Source organism: Lutra lutra, chromosome 10 (genome assembly GCF_902655055.1).
Source record: "Lutra lutra chromosome 10, mLutLut1.2, whole genome shotgun sequence".
NCBI lineage: Eukaryota > Metazoa > Chordata > Mammalia > Carnivora > Mustelidae > Lutra > Lutra lutra.
This window is the reverse complement of record NC_062287.1, coordinates 111,300,959-111,308,274: the sequence shown is the minus strand read 5'-3', so window position 1 is coordinate 111,308,274 and position 7,316 is coordinate 111,300,959. Positions and strand designations below refer to the sequence as shown.

General features: G+C 57.9%; 1 long non-coding RNA gene across 2 annotated transcripts; it reads right to left on the bottom strand.

The window, feature by feature from the left end:
• Nucleotides 1-418: 418 nt before the first annotated feature.
• LOC125079994 (uncharacterized) lies at nucleotides 419-7,042 on the bottom strand. Of its 2 annotated transcripts, XR_007121189.1 has the most exons (5): nucleotides 6,527-7,042; nucleotides 2,562-4,180; nucleotides 1,259-2,428; nucleotides 1,100-1,205; nucleotides 419-479 (listed from the first exon to the last, which is right to left on the bottom strand). It is a non-coding gene; the product is annotated as an uncharacterized LOC125079994 (long non-coding RNA). The 2 variants fall into 2 exon arrangements; XR_007121188.1 differs by having other exon boundaries at nucleotides 1,259-4,180.
• Between the last annotated feature and the right edge of the window lie 274 nt (nucleotides 7,043-7,316).

Here is a 7,316-nt window from a genome sequence, read left to right as displayed (position 1 = left end):
GTATCAGGGACATCCTCACTCCTGCGGGGCCCTAAACTGTTTGATCAAACACCCCAACAACTAAGTAAATTTTGGAGCACATTCCTCTATGTGGTGGGGGACAGACGCCCTGGAAAGATACGTCCATGTCTGAAACCCAACTCCCTGGGAACGCAATCTTATTGGGAACACAGGTCTTTGCAGAGGTGATCAAGTTAAGGATGTCAGGGGGATGGGGCGCCTGGGTGGCTCAGTGGGTTAAAGCCTCTGCCTTTGGCTCAGGTCGTGATCCCGGGGTCCTGGGATCGAGCCCCACATTGGGCTCCCTGCTCAGCGGGGAGCCTGCTTCCCCCTCTCTCTCTGCCTGCCTCTCTGCCTACTTGTGATCTCTGTCTGTCAAATAAATAAATAAAATCTTTAAAAAAAATTAAAAAAAAAAAAGGATGTCGCGGGGAGACCATATTGGATTTACGGTGGGTCCCACGTGGAACGGCTGTGTCCTTAGAGAGAGAAGGGGGGTGCCTGGGGGCTGAGTCCGCTGAGCAACCGACTCTTGATTTCCGCTCAGGTCAGGATCACGGTCAAGTCCTGCGTCGGGCTCTGTGCTCAGCGCAGAGTCTGCAGGAGACTCTGTGTCTCTCTCTCTGCCCCTCCCCCTGCTCTCTCAAATAAATAAATGAATCTTTAAAAAGAAAAAAAAAGGAGAGAAACCAGACACGCCGGGGAAAAAGGCCACGTGAGGGTAGAGGCAGAGGCCGGCGCCATGAGGCTACAGCCCGGGGGTTAGGGGCGCAGCTGGCCAGCCCGGGAAGCCGGGAGGAGGCAGGGACACGGGCTGCCTCCCAGTGTCTCCCCAGGGAACGAGCCGTGCCCACACCTGCATTGCGGGCCCCCGGCCTCACGGAAATCTGAGAGTACGTTTCTGCTGTTTCAAGCTGTCCTGTGTGTGCTAGCTTATTAGAGGAACCTAAAACGCCCAAACACAGGTCTATTTATGCCTTTATCCATGAAACGTAAACAATCCCTATTACTACCTGTGCACCGTGGACCCGGAGAGCAGTGGCCCGCAGCGGGAGGGGCCCGGGAGCGGGGGAGACCGACGGGAAGTCGGGGTGGTTACCTGTGGGGCAGAGGGTCACCGGCCAGCGCGGGGGCCGGGCTGCTGGGTCCTGGCATGTCTTGCTTCTCTGTCTTAGGCCGGAGGTGGCATGTGGTGTCCGTGTCACCTTAGTGTCCCCCTCTGTCCTCGGCCGGAGGTGGCATGTGGTGTCCGTGTCACCTTAGTGTCCCCCTCTGTCCTCTTGTGCGAATGAACTACTTCACGAGAAGGGATCATTTTCAGCAGCGCAGGACGAGGAGCGGGTGCTAAGCTCCTCTCCTGCTCGTTCTGGCCTGGGCCTTGGGGAGGTGTTTAGGGCCCTCTGAGCCTCAGTTTCCTTCCTCACCAATCATGTGGGAGGAAGTGGAGAGGTAGGTGTGCCTTGTGGGTCCCCCAGGGATGGGGTGAGACCCCATGCAGAGGGCGGCACCCTTACAGCAGGTCAGGCCCTTCTAATGGGAGGGAACAAGAATGGCCCCTTTTTGTCATAGAACTTAATGCCTTTTTACCATATAACTCATACCTTTGTGTCTAAGTACCGGGAACTCAGACAGAGGCAGGCCTTGCTGTTTTTGCTCAAAGGTGAAAATGCTCACTGAGCCATGTCTGCATCCCTGTGGGTGGCTGAAAAACAGGTTCTCTCTGCCCCTAACCTACTTCTCACCAGGTCATATCAACTCTGGGAACCGGAAGGTGAGTGTACTCCCGCGGCCCCCCGCCGCCCCCACGGGACGTGTTGCTCCTTGCCGTGCCTTCCACCAACATTTCCAGATCATGGCCAGCACGTGCAGGACTGCCCGGGCGTCTGGGGCCGGGGAGGCCGTGGGACCCCCGGGAATCCCCCAAGCCTTGCCGCTCAGCCTCGGCTCAGCGAGCCCCCCTGGCGCCAGGAAGGCCGGCCTCTGGCCGAGTCATGGCACGTCCTTCCCTGGCTTCCGACATACTTAGAATAAGACCCACAGCTCACTCAGCTCCACTGCTCTGGACCTGTGTGGCCCTCAAACCTGCCAAGCTGGTTCCTGCCCCAGGGCCTTTGCACTCGCTCCTCCTCTCCAACCAGAGCACTCTGAGTAGGCCCTTCACGTGACAGACCTCTCCCAGTCTCTGATTTCCCACGCGACCGAGTCACCTCTTCCAGGAGTTCCCCTACCCTATAGCCCCCTTTGTCCACCTTGCCTCTGCTTCTGTTCTGTGTGACACAGGAAACCTTTGCGTCATTCCTGGCTGGATGTGGTCCCAGTGGGGGAGGGAGAAGCTGGGAGCCTCAGGCGGTGAGGCGGTGAGCTTCGACCCCAGAGGGAAAGGGGAGCGAGAGATAACAGGCTGGCTCCTGTCCCAGCTGTTGCAAGCCTGTGATGTGTGAGGCCGGGTGCTGAGGACACCAGGTGGGCAAGAAGGCATGGCCTCAGCCCTCAAGGAACCTAAATTCCATTGGCAGAGACAGGGGTAGAGGGTATTCTAGGAGCACAGGGAAAGTCACTACCTCAGGTCCAGGGGAAGCAGGGCGGTCTTCCTGGAAGAAGCAGCACTGAAGGCAGGACAAAATGGATCAGTAAGAGCTAGTGCTGTGAGGAGAGTGGGGCAGGGGGTCCGGGCAGAGAGACAAGCCAGCCCGGAGGCTGGGGGGCAAGCGTCCTTCCAGCCTGGGGAGTCTACTCCACCCTTCATCCCCTCTCCCCAAAGATCTGGTAAAGAGAAATTCCATCAGAGGGAGAAGGGGCTCCTCCCTGCCAACCCCTCTCTGGGGCCCCCTTTCCCACGGCCCACAGCGGGCTCCACCCCACCCCAGCTGCCAGCTCGGCCCTGGGGGGTGTGGGAGGGCTCCCTCCCACTGGCCGTGCAGCAGCTTGCCAGGGATAACAGGCTCCCGTCCCTCGTGGGAAAGATCCCGAAGGCTTCTAATAAAGACTGAGAAAACCAGACCAGACCAGAAACCCTCCCCGCTATGGCAAGGGTGAGGACCGGGAGAAGCCAGGAGCGGTTTCTGCAGGGCATTCCCTGGACGAAGCCCATCTGGGGCCGCAGGTGGAGAATGGAAGAGAAAAGCTGGCAGAGCAGCAGGGCTGAAGCCCCAGCTCCGAGGGACCACAGCCCCACGGAAGCCTGGAGGCCCCCGGCTTCAGGGTCGCACCTGCCCTTCGTACCCCAGCACCCAGGCCCCTGTCTTGCCCCCGTCGGGTGCAGGGGGCACAGGGCAGAGCCCCAGGTCAGGCCAGATCCCAGACAGCCCCTGGGAGCATCAGAGCAGATCCTCGGGCTGGGACAAGACGGCTTCCACAGTCCCCCTGAAATCGGCCAATGACATTCCGGCCCGTTAGATGAGGATGAGGGGCTGGGGTCCGTCCACAGCCGCGCTCTCTGGGGCTCCGTGAAGCCCTGGGTCTGCATGTGGGTGGCAGCTCGTCTGCCTTCCTGTGTGACCGTGGGTGGGCCACTCTGTGCTTCGGTTCAGCCACTGTGTGGGACTCGCGACAACGTTCCCACGGCACTGACGCTCCCACAGGCCCCCGTGGGATCCGATGAGCCGGTCCACGCAAGGGAAGTGTGCCCAGGGCACCCTGCCCACCCCCCTGCAGCAAGGGGTGGCTGGGGCTCCCAGGGTGACGGGGCCCAGAGTGCAGACACTCTCAGGAGGCTGGGCGGCCCGCAGGCCCAGGCTGGGAGCTGCAGAAGTCAAAGGGAGGCCTTGGGGACAGGAGTGGATGGGAGTAGGCAGCACTCCCTGGGGCGGCATCACGCGGCCGTGTCCTTACAGCCAAGTGCTCCCAAGGGGCAGGTCCACTGTCGTTAGGACTCCTTATTCCGTGCTCCGCACGTGTGGCCCTGTCCCCGGGACGGAGAGGGATGGTGTTGGGTAATGGGGTGAGCGGTGAGCAGGGGTGCCCTCTCCCACGAGGGGGACCTGGGACAGATGATGGTTTAGCACCCGCCGGGAGACCAGGCCCGAGTCACCTGCCTGTTCACACGCTCGCACTCCGTATCTGCTCTGTGTCCCAAGCCGCCTCTCCTTCCTCTCCACCTCCCAGGCAATGGCACCCTTTCCGGGGCTTTGATTATCATGTAGATCCTGGTGGTCCCTGGCGCCGCCAAGTTCACAGCTACCTGGAAACTCAGGATATGAGCTTATTTAGAATTAGGTGTTTACAGATGTAATTAGTTAAGATGAGGTCACACTGAAGTTGGGCATTCCTTAAATCCGGTGACTGATATCCTCATAAGAGGACCCTGTGAAGACACGCAGGGAGGAAGCCCACGTGTCCCTGCAGAGGCAGACCGGAGGGACGCGGCGGCAAGCCAGGACACCCACAGTTGTTGAAAGCCACCGGGAGCCGGAAGACGCACGGAAGGATTCCTCCCTGGAGCCTTTGCGGGGAGCTTGGCCCTGCCTTCACTCTGATTTAGGACTTCTGGTCTCCAGACGTTGTCTTAAGGCACATCGTTTATGGTCACTCGTTACGGCCGCCCCGGGACACTAAGGCAGCCTGCGGTCTGTATCCCGCCGAGACCGGTCTCCCGACCTTCACACCTGCATTTCCGCGGGCCCAACAATTCCTCTCTCTCGAGATCTTCTCCCTCTCTGGAACACCTCACTTGGGGGACTGCACCCTGGCAGCCCAGGCCAGAGCCCAGCCATCACCGGATCCCGCCCTGCCCTCCACCTGACCCGCAGTGACTCCTCAAGCCCGTGCATCCCCCTCCCGTGTCTTTCTTGGAGACCAGAGAGACGTGACCAAATGCAACCCGGGCAACTTGATGATCCTCAGCTTTCAAAACAAAACCCAACTGTGAACGACGTCCCTGAAGTCACTGGGAAAGTCTGAACATGGACGGGACAGTAGACGCTGCTGGTGTTGAATTTCCACGGTGACACTACTCTGTGGTTAAGGAGGAAGGTGCCCTTACTCTGGGAGCTGTAGCCAAAGGGCCTGGGGACAGAGCATCATCATACCACAACTTATTTCAAATGTTCAGAAAAGGGAAATCTGCCTGTCTTGCTATTTGCCTACAGAGAAAGCAAAAGAACAGGAAACACGTCAATGATTGCAGAAGCTAAGTGGAGACGCCGTTTGTCTGTGGCCCCTTCATCGTGCCGCGGAGTGAAATCTAGGTCAGGAGAAATGGTGGGGGGCTCGGTCCACTCTCCTGACCCCACTGCCCGTGCCCTGCTCCAGACTCCTGCCGCCTGCTGCTGGCGGGGCCATCGCTGCTCCAGCTTTCCAGCTGACTCCTCGGATGATTCCTGCTCATCCCCGCCTCCCATCCACTCCAACCCACTGTCCACACTGCAGCCACACCGACCTCTCCAAAACCAGAGCCTGTCATGCCCTTCCTTGCTTGAAGCCCTCTAAGCCTGCTCTCGGGACAAAGTTCAAATTTCTTAAATGGCCCACAAGGTCCTTTATTACCTCTCCAGGCCCGCACTCCTCTCCCCCTACCTTCTCACCTTCTACCCTTCACGGGAAGGTCCTCTTCCCTCCCTGCCCCATGTTCACCTGCCTGTAACTTTTGGGTATCAACTTAGACACCCCGTTTCTGCAAGCCATGTGTCTGAACCATGTGCTCTGCACACGATCTGTCAAAGCTCAGATGCTGTACATACTTTCTGACGGCATTTCTCTTCCACCTGACAGTTATCTCCATGAAGGGAAGGACCAGGACTGTATTGTCTTTATCTCCTACCCACCAAGCACGGGACTTGGCATGTTGTATGTTGTAAATAACTAATGGGCAGATGAATGTATTGGGGCTGGCTGGGTGGATGGATGGATGGATGGACGTACATACATATGTATGTACATATGGATGGATGGATGGATGGAAAAATGGATGGATGGATGAATAGGTTGGTGGATGGATGGATGAATGGATGGACGGATGGATGTGTAGATGGACGGATGGATGGATGGATGGATGGATGCGTAGATGGACGGATGGATGGATGGATGGATGGATGGATGTGTAGATGGACAGACGGATGGATGGATGGATGGATGATGGATATATGTACATATGGGTTGATGGATGAATGATGGACAGATGGATGGATGGGTGGAGAGATGGATGGATGGATGAACAGGTGGGCGAATGAGTGGATGGATGGATGAAATAGAACAAAGGTGCCGGGAGACCCTAGAGGAGGTGGGGGGTCAGGTCTGACTGCAGGAGGCAGCCTGGAAGACTCGAGGGCAGCATCTTGGTGACAGCGGCAACTTAATGATCATTCCTCCTGGCACTTTACATAGGATACCCCCCTTCACCCTGGAGAGAAACGTCTTCCCTCATCCTAGGTCCCTTTTCACTGGTAATTAATATTTTAATAAAAATTTTAAGTAAGTGTCACTAGGATTTGATGGAGAACTTAGGAAGAGAGGATAGACACTAAAAAACACAATTCCCCACTGCTGAATCCCCAGACGGCTGTTGATCGTAGGAGCTCGAGAAACGTACCGATTAGAATGACGTTTTACACGTGAAGTGATCAAAGCTCAGAGAGGTTCATGTGCTTGTCCAGCGTCGCACAGCTTCCTAAGTCAGCAATGTCAGGGTCTATAATTAGGGTTTGTGCGAGGTTCCTCCAACTCCAGACCTGCCCTGTCAGCCCAGGAAGAGAAACCGGGCGGGGAGCCCAGGCGCGGTGGGGGTTGGAGACAAAGGCTCAGAGGTAGCAAAATCATGGCACGTTCCGGGGACGAGAGGAATTTCCCCAGAACAGAGGGCTGTGCCAGAAACGGGGAGGGGGCACCAAGTTGGCACCAAGGCCTTGAATGCCAAGGCAGAGAGCACGCACTGCCCCGCCCAGATTTATAGGGTAGGGTCAGCGGCAGGAGCAGAGTAAATGGGGCAAATGCAATCTTTTCGGCGTTAGGAAGGGGGAGTGCTGGGCGAGACTGGGAAGCCGCTATTCCCGAGTGGGGGGAAGCCCGGGGCGGCAGAGAAGTTAGCCAGGCACGGTCCCAAAGCCTCAGCTGCGATGTCCATGCCCGCTTCTGCCTCCTCTTCCCTGCTGAGTGTGTGTTAATCAGCTCCTGGCTCGCAGGAGGGACACAGCATCCTGTCCACACAGCCGGCCAGGCGGTGAACGGGATCGGGGCACAGGGCCCGGTTTCTGGGGCTGGCGGGGCCCTGCAGCCGTTGTCGGGGATGAGGGGCATCTGAGCCCCTGGGTCCTTCCTCGCAGAGGCCGGGAGGGTGGAGCGACTCAGAATTAGCAGTTGTCGCTCCCGATGTGGCTTTGCCA